Consider the following 14065-nt stretch of genomic DNA (forward strand, 5'->3'; position numbering starts at 1 on the left):
AAACAAGCTCAAAGGTTGTCGGCTAGTGCAGAGAGGAGGATCATGGGTAATCACAGACACAAGCTCCCAAAACGTCAACCCTTTTATTAACGTAGGGTGAATATGGCTCACACACACACACACACACACACACACACACACACACACACACACACACACAGAGGCCACCAATTAATTGTTTTATGGACAATGGTGATCAAATTATTTACCACAATGATTTTCCGTTGTTGATATGGTTTGTCGATCTCTTAGATTATTTAGTTGTGCAGTAATATATGTTAAACTGTCAGGCTTCATGATTACATTTCTTAAGCAAACATGTTTGTAACAGAGCCATCGCAATACATCTTTGTGGTTTACTTGTTCTTGCTATAAGCCACACATCTCCTGCAGAGTCATGTGTTCCCACTAGCAACCCAATAAAAAGCAGGAAGCTTCATTTCCTATCCTGTCGACAACGTTGCTTATCCATCCTCCCCCAACTTCAAGACCTCAGATTTAATGACGAAAAGGAAAAAAAAAAAAACAACTGAAAACACATGTTACAAAAGAGAAAACAAGGGTGGCATAAGGTATTTATTTACAATTTTGTATTACAAGAAAAGTGAAATATTTTCTACTATAACTGAGATAAGTTCTGGAGGTAAAGTTCTCAAATTAAATTTATGATTGTATTGATTTGCTATTTTCCAGTTTAGGAGACAAGCGAATCGACCTTGTATAATTCGGCGCATTAAAGAGGATTTAGCCAATTTAGATTATTTAGGAGAATTGTAGAAATATAACGGGTTAGTATGATGCACAGCAAATGGCCTTTAGCAACTGGAGCTAGAGACTGTAGATCACTATGCGAGAGGTTTCAAAGGTTGTCATTAGTAAAGCTAATGGGACTAACTGCAGAGCTATTTTCTCATCTGTTTCATTACTTCCTCTTCAGACTGTCGTCTGCACAGGAGTAGTGAAAACAGGCCTGCTAGTATTTTTAGTTTTTAGTCCTTAGGCAGGAAAACCCCCCGATGTTTTACTCTTTCCTGCACTCATTGCCTTTATCTTAAACTGTTCAATTTCAGCTATACACATAAATTCATCCTATCTGTTGTAAACCTGTATACAGGAAGGAAAAATCAGGCAACCCACTCCTCTCTCCTCCCCTCATGGTTATCATTTTCTTTTTAAGGAATGGCAGCGGCTCCCTTTGGGTGTCAATCACTGCACATTATGCCAGCGGCGATTAAAAACCGTTTATTTTCCCATCTGGCTCGCGGTATAATCACAGTTTATGCCGCGTTGAAATTCAAGTTTTGGGACCAATCCGGTCAACAGCATGTTGTGCTGTCCATCAGGATTTGATTAGGACCCTCAGGAGTTTGACAGGCATTTCAGGTTGATAAGGCTGCTGCTACATTTGGATCCTTTTAGACCTTGAAGGATAAATTAATCTTTTAAACAGCAGCTTCAAATTTCTCCCTACACTTACATGCCCTGCAACATTCTCCAAATTAACTGGACTCCTCCATTTCTAATCTTCATTTTAGGTCCTAATTAAGTCTTCATTTGTATCAATGATCAATGTAACTTTATTTTAATATTTGGAGCATACATGTATGAACAAAAATTAAATATGAACAAATACTTGCATATCCTAATAATAGACATTTTAAATGAGCTTGTATGTTAACAATTAGTTTTTCTTAATTTGAGGAGATGTTTCTACATTTGTCTTTATTGCTTTGCTATTCAATTTGAAATAAATTGTGCTTGCTGAGGTTTTAGACTAAATATTTACATTTATAACCTCTGGTTAATGTCACGTGTACCTAAAAAAAAAAACCTTCTAAACCTGTAAAAATAAAGGTAAAATTTCGGTCGGGTTCTGCCTAAATGTTCATTGATAACCAAACATATTGCATCTATGTTGGTCTGTCCATCTGTCGCCATATTTGTAGGCGTTTCCTGAGGGTTTCTGTCTGCATGTTGGATGTTTCCTGTTTCAAGCAGGGCGCCATCAGGTGCTGCTAACTGCTCCTCTGTGACGTCTGACTGGGCCTAATGCCATGTCTGAGTTATGTGTTGTGACTCTGCACTGTCTGATGACATTTGTCTGTATTTTCTGTTGTAGGTGAACAAAAGCCTCTTTTTTTTTTTCCTCCCCTTTCTTTTTTTGGTGTGACTCGTTGACAAGGTCACACAAAGTTCACCTTGTGTTTGTTGGGAGCACAACCAGCCAGACATGTACAGGCTGTGGCAGGTTGTCTTTGTTAGGGTTCGGCTGATGCAGACGTTTCCCCGCGGATGTCAAAAGACGACTCCAGGTGAAAGCCGAATATTTCCGTCCTTCCTCTCTGTGCGGCTCATCCCTGTCCTCGTATTACATGATCATGTTTTTTCTTTCCTGCTTTTACTTAATGTTCAGTGTGCAGTGGATCTGACTTCAGGAAGTTTGTCTTTAGACAGAAATCCAGAGACCAAACCCATCCCTTCACTGCAGTGCCTTTCAAGGATATTGCTAAGCATGGAGGTGTTTCAGAGTCTTATATTACAGCCATAGTTTATTTCTATTTTATTGGGATTTTATCTGAAAGACCAACACAAATTAGTGAATAATTGTGAAGTTGAAGAAAAAGTTTAAAAGCTCTTCACATATATTTAAAAGCTTGATTTGCATATGTGTACAGCTTCCTTTTACTATGATGCCCATAAATACAAAACAAACTGCCCTATAATGCAATTGCTAAAGTCCACATTTTAAACATAATCTCAATATATAAATAGTTGTCCTGTGATGACATTGTCAAGAGAGACCAAGGAACATGGCCGACATGTCTGGACTAAAAGCTGTGGAGACGTATAAGGGAGGGTCGGGATATAAAATGATATCCCAATTTAGTACCGCCTAACAAAGCTCTGTTTAAAATTTAATTTGAGGACAACTTGTTGCAAACCTGCCAACACATTGCCATCCACTGAAACTGGCAGGTCAAAAAACTAGAAAATTAATCAGAAAAACATCTAGGAGGCCCACAGCAACTCGAATTTCCAAAATATACAGCTGAAGTGGAAAAATCTGTTGACAGGACATTTGGTCTGCTCTCCCCTTATTTGGCCTTTGTGGAAGAATAACAATGCAAAGGAAACCATGTTTGTAGTCTGGTTCAAACAATGTAGACGACAGAAAAAGTGTTGGTGTTGCAGTCGGATGAGGGCAAATTGAACTTTGTAAATGCCGTCGCATCACCCTGAAGACCTCCAGTTTATTGGTGATGAAGGGTGTAAAATTTACAGCATGTCACGGTTGTTACTTTAGTTGTGTAAGTGGTCAAATGATCATGAGATGAATTACTCAGAAAGTAGGGTAGAAAATATCAGACATCACGAAAAAATTCATCCTGCTAAATCTTCATCAGCACAGACTGAACTTATGCACAGCATAGCATGAGCCTAAATAAATTGGTGTCTGTCCTGTAAAAGCACCAGGTATATACCTTTAAAAAAAGGTGCATTTTTTGAGTTCCCAGATGCGTTATTCAACCTAAATTTCATTGTCACCACATAGGTCAAAGGTCAAATTGTCACATCAAGGTTTTGTGTAGTTATCCACACCCGTCAGCGATGTTGAAAAGCCCCTCAGCTCTGGGATCTTTCTGACCACCCTAATGCACCATGTTCCCTGCAAGCTCTCATTATTCTTTCATTACAACATTTACCTGACAAGAGCAGACAGGCGGTATCCAGGCCATCTTTAAAGATTAATAAAATGTTGTAAAAAACAGGAAGAAAACACACAGAAAGAGCTCCAAACTAGCAATTGAGTTTAATGTGATGCTGCTGACAGAATTATTAATCAGGAACTAAAGGATATTCAGACTTTTACTCTCAGCAGCCTCGCTTAAAGTCTTTTAGTTACCACCATTACATAGCAACTGAAGGTCGGGAGGTCTGGCACTAATTGGTTCTACAGGGCTTTGAATAACAATGAGCACAGCCCAATTATAAAATCACTATGAGCCACCACAGAGGAGTAAGATGGAGCGAGTGTAAGAAACAGAGGGAGGGACCATGAAAGAGTAACGAGGGACCAGCGATGGAAAAGAGAAACAGGAAAAGGAGAGACAGAAGAACTGAAGCGGTTTCATCTCTTTTGCTTCACTTTCCCTAGCAGCTATTAATAAATTTTATAAATCAGCAGTGGCATAAATTTTAAAAACGGGCTGTGGAAAAACTGTCAAGGCCTCTGAAGATGGCTCCACCTCATTGGCAATTCCATTTGCATAAAAGATTCACGCAACACCAGCGGATTTGAAGGGAATATTTTCTGTTTTATCGTCGGTTCATTCATTAGTTATAGAAGCCGCTTTACATGGCGGGATCTGACGAGAGTGGTTTGGAATATAAATCAGCGTCTCTCTAAAACAAGTCTCCCCTCTCTTTATTATTATTATTATTCAGTCACCAGGTTTTTTCTTTTTTTCTGTTTGTACATACAACAGTTCAACATGTTACCATATTGTGTTTCAGCAGTCTCTCCTGTCGTGCTGCGTTGAGCGCTGTTTGATGAGACTTCAGCAGCCACCTGGTGGCTCTGTTCCTCTGGGAAATGTAGGGGAAAAAAAACAAAAAAACCCACTCGCATATTAATGCCGTGTCATGTGGGTGGAGAAACTGTGTCAGGTGGAACAACATCCTCTCCCCTTAGCCGACTTCTACACTCGCTAGTAAGTACAAGGCGACAAACTGCCTGTTTGTCTGGCAGGACGCCCTTTATGACTGAGTTTATGTAATCCTGTGTAGGTTCACTCTGATCATGAAACTAGTACCAAAGTTTCTCTGCACAGATAAAAACTTAATTCATGTTTACTCATCATCTAAACCAGTCATCTGGAATCTCTACCTAAGAAAATATGTTTCCCTTTTGTACAGAAAAGCAAAATTAGTTTTGAGCCACAAACGCAACATGACTCTTAGAAACAAAGTAGCTTGTTTTTATAATGCTTACTCTAGGGTATTAGTTTAGATTTTTAAATAATAATAATAATAATAATAATAATAATAACAATAACAATAATATTTAAATTTAGTTTAGGCTACAAACCCCTGATTTAAACATTTTAGGATTTTTGTTAACTTTAAGAAAAAAGAAAGAATTGGATAAAGTCTTTATATAGACCATGCTGTGCTGCTCCACAGTAAACATATTTCATCATGCCACTCCAGCTCGCTTTCATCTGTTTAATTGTCTTTTCTCTTGTATTTTAGTTTTTGATTTTCTGGCAAAGCTGATTTCATAATTAAAATGATTCTGAAACCTTTAGAAAATGCTTTCATTCGGATCCCCTGTCCACACTAACGATGTCCAGAGGTAATCGTAGGCAGCGGTGCTGTTAGCTGTCCTGACCTGCATGATTTTGAGAGAGCAAAGTTAGAAGCAACTCAACGCATTAAGAACAATTCAGTTTATATTATGTTTAAGGTGAAGAGAAAGGCATAGGTATAATCAATAACACTTCCCCACAGATATCTAGAAACACTTATAGCCTTAAAATAATTCAATTTAAATACATTTATTCCTTGGGGAAAAATGCATATCAATAATTGTTTTTACCAAACTCACTGGTGGTTGTTGGTGCCTCTGACTATAATTTGGTGCCTGATTGGACATCATTTCCCTGTCCTTTTTACATAATCTCCATGGTTCCTGTATTTATTGGCTGTGGATGGACGATGATTCTGTCTGGGAAACGTCTCTGTTCTGGACCGTTGTCCTCCTGGAAGATCTAATAACTTTAAGTTTTCTGGTGGAGTTCGGAAGTTTTTTATTTAAAATCTCCTGATAATTCAGAGTTGGAAATAGAATTAATAATAAATAAAATTGTTTTATAATGGGATTTCTATGGGAGTTTAGCCATTGATAATTTATTTGAAAACTTGTACTTGTATGAAAAGGATGTAAAAATAGCCAAGAGGTGTCTTAACATTGTACAGCATGGGAATACAACAATTTTTATTCCCATGCCTAGATATCATCTAATATGTAAGGAGCTATAAATAATACATTTAGTGATCAGGCACATTTTGTGCATTAACAGGTGAAGATAATCAGTCCTAGAGGCTTATTCTCTCTGATCATAGCTTGATCGATCACTGTAAAGTATTCACATAATAAAAGTGTTGATCATTAACCGGGGTCTGTCCTCTGAGACCCTCGCAGTCGACCTGGGATTATAGTCGGCCCCTAATCAATGAGGAGTCGAAGCCGTGGCTCACCTCAGACTCCTCACCCATCGCTGTGTTGACTCAAGCTTGTCAAGCAAGAGTTTTCACCGTCCTAAGACATTTATTTTTTATTAGACCTCCTATGAACTTAGTGATTCTGTTTAGCCTGAAACAGGTGTTTGAGTAATATTGCAAAGAAACGGATAAAACTTGCTATGTTTTCGTGATGCTGTGGATGTTTAGAAGCAAAATATCCTCGACTGAGTAAAATGTAAGGAAAACCTGAACCTGCTGGATGAACCCGACAATGTTTCTCCTCTCTCACCGCTCCTTTCCCTATTTGTTTTGTGTCCTAATTAAGCAATTAATGTCTGGCATTTCTTCTGTTTACTGTTTACCTTAGTGTGGCCATGATAGTGCAGTGTTTGTCTGTTTGCAGGCAGAAGGGATTGTGCTGAATAATGCATGGCGCATCACGGCATCAGACAGTGTTGCCATTTGAATTATGAACACACTGGTGGAGAGACGCTAACTCGCTCTGACTAGCCCGAGGTAAAAAAGAGAGAAGAAAGGCAGAAAAATGAGTCTCATCCCGAGTTTCTGCTGCTTTACATTCATTGAATGTGATGGATGAGAGGAACGCTGGACATTTTAGAAACTTTGATGTGTCTTGTTAAAACCCTGTGAAATCTGAAAGGCGGGGACGTGCAGCTGTCACCACACTTCATTAGGCACATAAATATTTCTGATTTGTGGGTGAATTTAACATTTCTCTTCTGACATTCAAGGGGATGTGTTCACTTATACATGCATGCAAGTGGAAATAATATAAAAGGGGCCACGGCATGCTGCCTTTATCTTTTTTATCTTCCTCCTTTTCTCAGTACCGTTTTACTTCTCTAATGCATTTAACTTGGTGTGTTTAACAAACTTGTTTTAGCCACATTTATGCATAAATTGGCACACAAGTATACCTCTAGATAGTTTTTAAAAATCTTCACGTTTAGTAAGAGAAGCTGATATTTTGGAAAATATAAGCTTCTCTGACTAGAAAGTCCTATTTGCATGTAAACAGTGAGGTGCAAAGAGCCAGCCTGCACCTCCTGGCCAGAATACTACAATTTAAAAACAATGACTAAATTCATAGACATTTGCCTAAATGCTTAAGTTTATTGTTTTTCTAAGTAAAGTAAAAGTTGAACTCCTTCATTTCAGGCTGGGTGGCAGTCCACAGCAAGAGGGGAGGCAGCACCAGAGAAACTCACTCCTGTGCTTTCTCTGGCTCTCCGATTAAGTTATGCGAAAGCTGTAGAATCGACACAATAGAACATTTTAGCGGTTTGCTAAAACCTTTGTAAGTCTGTATTCTGGTGACTGGTCCATGCTAAGTACAAAAAGCGTCAGTTCTTCTGAGAATAAAGTTTTTTTTTCCAAAAACCTGGAAGACTGGAGGAAAACAAAAAAAAGTCAGAAATTGCTATTTACGTATTTATTTTTCCAATTTTCTTAGATCAGTGATTGGCGAGGAGGCGATGCTTTCAGGTGTGTTGGATTTCTAACCTGCTCCAGATCAGCTTATTCTCCCAGCATCAGTTACCAGAGGCTGACAGACCCAGGTAAGAAGAACCAGAACCAGAACCGGTGAAGTGAAATCAAATATCCTGAAGCTGCTTCAATAAGCCACTAATCCTGCTTCATATTACAAGACGCAGAAGCCACAACATTGAACAGTCACACGCACGCACGCACACACACACACACACACACGCACACACACTGGTCATTCTTTTTGCACAAATATTGTTGGCTTTGGTTTTAAAGTCTAATCTCTTTATATTTAATTATGAATCCATACTTTATTTTTTTCTTTGTAATTTTGGTTTTAACAGCCTTGTTGCCAGAGAAGTGAAGCTGATGCATGTTTTTTTTTTATTACAGTGCAGTGTTACATCCTATTATTGCTGGATGATTAAATCATAAATTAAATGTAAGATTTTCATTTTAGGAAACCCATAATCTGAAAACTGTTTGCCTATTCCATGTTTCTATATCAGCCTGTAAAACGCAGGGCAAAACAAATACTTGATTTCATTGAATGTTGCTTTCAGATCATCAGTTAAATAAACCACTAGGGGAGTTTCACTCAGCATTTTTTTTGTCAGTCAGCAATTCTTTCATTGCCCCATGTAAGAAAAGTTTTTCTCCCTGACATTTCTTTTCATATTTGACCTGCAAATAGAAACATTTACATACTCGCTTGCTAATTTATGCAGTGCTCTAATGCAGGGATGTGCAGGTGTTTCTGTTGTAGCTGTGCTGTGCTAAGCTTTCCTTTGGTGAAGTTTTTCAGGATGAAATGACGTCTGATCTGGAAGTAAAGGTGGCCTCTTTGTACCGGAGACAGAGGGTGTAAGACACTGGGGCGTGTTTTAGGGGCAAATTGGGTTCAAGCGCAGCCGACAATAGTCTGTCACCTTGAAGTGAGGCAGGATGTGTAAGCTCAGATCTGCAGGGAGCAGATCTGTCATGAAAACAACCTGGGCATCCTTCCCCTGGGAGGCAGAGAGGAGACAAGAAGAGCTGTGAGCTCTGAGTGAGAGACAAGTCAGGATGGCACTGTGAAAAAGCTGTACTGATAAAGGAATAATGACAAAGTGTGTGTGTGTGCACGTGTGTGTGCGTGTGTGTGTGTGTGTGTGTGTGTGTGTGTGTGTGTGTGTGTTTGTACCAGTGCCAAAATCCAGAGCCACCTCTGACAGCTTATTAGCACATTAAAGTAGAGAGATGGGAAAACTACAGCAAAACAAAAACTCACTAAAGCTGCTTTGTCTTTTCTCCCCACCCTATTTCTGCTGTGATAAACATTTTAAGCAATGCAGATTAGGCTCACTATTTGCATACTTTAAAAAAAAAATCAGCTTTTTTAATATTAACAGCAAAAGAAAGGGGAAAAAAATGCTGGCTGGGGGTTATTTTACCTCTCCCAGCGGGAAGTCTGCAAATTAACAAAAAGAAAATTAAATGCAACATTTGGCGCCTCTGTTACTTCTGCATTTTCCATCTCTCTCTCTCCCCACATGAGGAATGCTGCATACTCTAAATTAATTAGCTCCGGATATGTTTTAATGATATTTATACTTTTTCGGTGTAATTGTCTAAATGTGCTTTCCTAGAGAAACACATACAGTGGGTTTTAGACGACAAGCATAGTGCAGCAGGAAGGGAGAGAAAACTAGCTTATTAAGAATTGTTTTATGTTCAGCACATCATTAGGTCTGCTCCCAGTGTGATTGTGCCTAACCAGCCTCCTCTCTCCTCCTCGCTGCTGTTGCTCAGGGGGGTACAATCTACACCAGGATGGTGGTCAATTAGCTACTGTGTGCAACTCCAGGGCTGAGAAGAGAACAAAGTGAGAGGAGATTATGTACGTGGTGCTCTGCTTGTTTCAAGGAGACTGTTGGTGTCCTAGTTCACAAAATGGGAAATTGATTTTCAGATGTTCTCCCCTAAGAACAAAACACATAGACGCACAACAGAATGTACTGGTAACCTCATGTGCTGCATTTCAGCTCGGTCAAATGTGCAACAACGTCATAGTTTTGATGGCCAGCAGCCAGAGGCGATTAACCTGCAAAATGGTACAATATGATTTTCAAAAGTGTTTTCCTTCCACATGGTTTAAAGTCCATCTGATAAAATTGGGGATGCACAGATGAGAAAATGTGGGCCGATAATAGTCCCACAAGCTTTTATCCCTGGTTTCACGCAAAAAAAAAAAATAAAAATGTTTTGGGCTATTTCATTGTTTTAATCATCTAAGTATTCATTAAATTTAACGATGTATAATGTAACATGAAACAGCTTACAATTGTACCAAAATCATATATTATGCTGATTAATACTAATATTACTTATTTGCATTCCATGAAAGCCTATTGTCAATAAAAACACTGATCATGTTTGGGGTTTTCCAACTGTTTTAGGGTAATTTTGATGTGCTGAATCCAGAAATCACAATCAGGTCGACTTTCTGCGCTATGGAGCAACATGAGCATCAAAATGCATGACTTGTTCTCACATCTGGATCTGTTTCCTAATAATCTGGGATCAACGAGTGACGAGCAGGAGGAGAGACTCCATCAGGTCGTGAGAGATGGCGATGTAATGTTCAATTTACATCAACTCACCTTTCAGTATTTATTATTCAATTTACAGAAATCCAAGTTTGTAACATTTCATTAATACACGATTTTAGAAAACTTTCTGTTTTTCCTCCTAAAACCTTTTCTGGATGAGAAATATTAACGGAAGCGACCTGATGGTGTCACAGAAATGTAATCAGTTTAGCCAGAAGACTGGATTTCTCTAAATCAAATTAGAATAAAAACCTGACCTGATGGAGGAAAATGGATGTTATTTTTGGATTCAGCGGTGCAAAATAGTCCTGATTCAGTTGAAAAACCATAGACGACTTCCAAAAAATATTTTTTTGTAACCCAGTGAAATCTAACCCCAAATTAGTAATAACTTTTGAAATTTCCATCACCGGTTACACTACATATTTAATTTATCACCAAAGTCCACGATGTCTGCCCATGTGCTCATGAACAAGTTGTATTTTGACTACTTTATAATAAAGCACTTCTAATAGTATCCTTAACATGAGGTTTATGCATCAACCAACAATTTTGGTATTCACATAGCAACCCAGGAGCTGATTAGCGTCACTCGTCCATAAAAGATAGTAATTATGCAGTACATATGTAAAGAGAGAGAGGACACAGTTCAGCTGGAAAATATAAGGTTTCTATTTTATTAAATCAAAGGTAAAAATCCTTACAAAGTAGGCATTTTTAAAAACAATTTTTATATTGTTTTGTATGCATTTTCAGCAATTGGCACAGTTAATGTTCTTCGCAATAATAAATGTCAGGGCGAGCTCCGTTTGCATCGTCTGGATTTTCAGCAAACGTTGGCTCAAAATAGCTGCAGCCATTTTCTGATCCAGTGGGTTCCACGATAGAGGTTGAAAGCTCAAAAAGATGAAACAGAACTATTTCTGAATTATGCAGTTCTTTCAGACTTTCTCTGTTCCTCGCAAAGTATGCTGGACAGCTCACTCTGGAACAGAAACCCTCTGGCTATAACCGTAGCAGACAGATCTGTTTAAAATAAAGTTTTCTTTCAAGTCAGATTTTTACCCTTTGTGCCCTTTCTGATTTGAAAACCTTTACTGATATTAAAATGAGCTAACTTTGAGCCTTTATCTCTCAGTAAAAATGCTCAAAATGAAACCTGTGAGGAATTGGCTGATCCACCATGGCTTGTTCACTGACCAGGAAGAAAAGGATATAGTGGTCAAACCAATCAGTGTTTTGCTTTTGATTGATTTGATTTACTGGATCATACCTGTTAGTTTTCAAGATGCCCACACTTTAGCAGAAAACATCACAAATCCCAAAAATGATACATGCAAAGCTAAGAAAAACGCCAAAGAGGCACCCATAGCATTTAGTCGCATTTCATCCAGAATTAGAGTAACTCGATCTGATTTACAAATTTTATAAACTCTGTTTGTAGTCTTAAAAAAATAATTTACCGATCAATAAAGTAAGTTTTCCTCCACTCTGTGTTCTGTCTTGGAGATCAGTAGTTGTAGATTTCAGAGACTGGTACCAGTGCAGTGCAAATGCAATACGTCAGACAAACATTTGTTGCTCGCGACTAAAGCAGAATATTTTAATCCCCCACAGTCTGCTTGATTATGGGGAGAATAAATAATTACCACAATTACTTTGGTCAATACTGAAATCCTGATTACTTAAAACAATTATTCACCGAGTTTGGAAACAGTACATTCATTGCACTTGGAGGACAGTGGAAAAAGAAATATAAAAACTACTATATGACACAGAAAACACAACAACAAAATGTGATTGTCACTACTAATTTATTTCAACAAAAAAAATAATAATTTTAATTCTGCTACTAAAAGATTCACTGCAGGTGTTTACATGTGGCCAGTTGTTCTACTGAGAGGATTTTCATATTGAACAGATGCAGCAGTTTGTCAGCTGGTGCTTTTCCTCTTAGACGTCTCTGTGTTTTGATGAATTATGTGTAATCTTGTCAGAATAATGCATTTATAAAAAAAAAAATAAAAAAAAAATCAGATTCAGAACTTTTCACGTGATTTTTTTTTTTTTTCTTTAGAGGGCCAACGTGTGATTACATCTCTGTGTTATAAGCTCTTCCTCTGGCCTGCTTGGGGATTTGCTGAAGGAGGCACATGAAAGTTATGAAAAGTTCTGCCTTGGTTCAAACATGGCAGCTCTGTCAGTAATGTACCCTACATTCACTCTCAACCAAAGGAAATCCTGCTTTCTCATGCAGTCTTCCACCTGCTCTTTTCATCTCTGCACCACAGATTAATATTGCAGAGCGTGTAGCCCCTGCCCTCATCTTCTCCCTTCTACCTCTTGTTGTTTCTGCATCCCACCATTCCCAGGCTCTTTCACTTCTTTGCCTCCCCCCACCGGCTCCTCTGCCTCTGTTCTCGACTTGTGGATATTACATTTTCTTCCATCCATCCCCCCTATTGTCGTCTGCCTCTCCGTCTCAATCAAGAACGCCGTGAGGTTTTATGAATACATCAAAAACAATCATGGACGATCCGGGGAGGCATGTAGGGAGGCAACAAGGCGAGACGATTGCAGCTGGAACAGACGGATGAGAAAGAGGAAGAGAGAAAGGTGGAAGAAAGAAGAGCAAAGAGAGGGAGTGATGCAGCACTGTAGAATTTTAATGAGTACCAGAGGGAATATCTTTTTCACTTTTTTTTTTGTCTCGCTCATTTTCCATATTTTTCCTTTTCAAGGGGGCACCCTGACATGGCCTCGTAAATTTGACTGATAGATGACCATAAGGAGAATTTTTATTTTATGTTTTATGGAGTTGTGTGGATCGCTTAAAAGCACGCAGTATCCTACCTGCATCAGATAAATCTCAGAGAAGTTTAAGTCGACATTCTCTATGTTCTTAATATTTGCATATCTTGCTCTTTTCCCAGTTTTGTCAAACAAATCATCAGATTTAGACTTTTTAAAATTATTAAAAAATGTACAGGTTTTTTATTTTTTTGAGTAAAAATAAAAGATTAAAATCATTAAATTAACCAGTGATCAAACTTGGCTGGTTTTCCTTTGATCAGTAATCAACAGGTCAAACACTGAAAAATCTGTTTTATTTCCTGTTCAATACATGCGTCATAGCACAGTATCATTTTATATCTACACATACATCAACCAACAACATTTTGTTCTAATGATTTTTAAGATGAGGAAAATATTCTTAATAAGCAGAATTTTATTATAAAATAATCCTGCAATTCTGTAATTTTCTGATATTTTATGTTAAATGTTGCAAAGTCCTAAGAAACAAATATCTGAAACCAGGACGAACGGGTCAGGCATTGAGGGGAAACCCGAGGACATTTTAGCCCAGTTGGTGCAACTCTCTTGAAATTGCCTTTTGTTAGGAATCAAGAGGATATGTTCAACTATTTTATGTAAAATTTAGTCAAACTGTGAAGGGATAATTCCTCCATTCTGGACTCCAGCATACTTTCTGCTGGTTGAACTCCACCATGACTCCCCAAAGTACGATTGCACTGACTGCTCATAAGTACTCCATACAACCCCGCTTGAAGGAAAAATAAATGATATCTTCAGATAAAGTGTTTTCTTGATATGTTGGGTTCACATCAAGGGACGACCCTCATAAATCTTGTAATGGGTCAGATAGCATCAGAAGCTTTCAGACCTCATTATCTTGTATTTATGTTTTTCCCCCCCTC

The 14065-nt window shown here is 38.3% G+C and overlaps 1 long non-coding RNA gene across 1 annotated transcript in view; it reads left to right on the forward strand.

Annotated features, from left to right (window-relative positions):
• LOC106959374 (uncharacterized) overlaps positions 1 to 13269 on the forward strand; it is a 29990-nt gene extending 16721 nt beyond the window's left edge. The window contains exons 2-3 of the long non-coding RNA XR_001427335.1: positions 7721 to 7826; positions 12424 to 13269. This is a non-coding gene — a long non-coding RNA (uncharacterized LOC106959374). The remainder of the gene's footprint in view (positions 1 to 7720; positions 7827 to 12423) is intronic.
• Positions 13270 to 14065: the final 796 nt, after the last annotated feature.

Source organism: Poecilia latipinna, unplaced genomic scaffold (assembly GCF_001443285.1).
Source record: "Poecilia latipinna isolate Pla-1442-1.1 unplaced genomic scaffold, P_latipinna-1.0 Scaffold1074, whole genome shotgun sequence".
Taxonomy (NCBI): domain Eukaryota; kingdom Metazoa; phylum Chordata; class Actinopteri; order Cyprinodontiformes; family Poeciliidae; genus Poecilia; species Poecilia latipinna.